The following is a 218-nucleotide window of genomic DNA, read 5'->3' on the forward strand; positions in this document are numbered from 1 at the left end:
CTGGGGAGGCTGGGGAGGCTGGGGAGGCTGAGGAGGCTGAGGAGGCTGAGGAGGCTGGGAAGGCTGGGGAGGCTGAGGAGGCTGAGGAGGCTGAGGAGACTGGGGAGGCTGGGGAGGCTGGGGAGGCCGAGGAGGCTGAGGAGGCTAGGGAGGCCGGGGAGGCTGAGGAGACTGAGGAGGCTGGGGAGGCTGAGGAGGCTGAGGAGGCTGGGGAGGCT

General features: G+C 71.1%; 1 protein-coding gene across 1 annotated transcript in view; it reads left to right on the forward strand.

The window, feature by feature from the left end:
- Positions 1 to 218, forward strand: part of Tas1r2 (taste 1 receptor member 2) — a 17182-nt gene that overhangs the window by 1332 nt on the left and 15632 nt on the right. The gene's annotated exons all lie outside the window — the stretch shown is intronic.

The sequence above is a fragment of the Grammomys surdaster genome, unplaced genomic scaffold (assembly GCF_004785775.1).
Source record: "Grammomys surdaster isolate TR1022 unplaced genomic scaffold, NIH_TR_1.0 125977, whole genome shotgun sequence".
Classification (NCBI taxonomy): Eukaryota; Metazoa; Chordata; class Mammalia; order Rodentia; family Muridae; genus Grammomys; species Grammomys surdaster.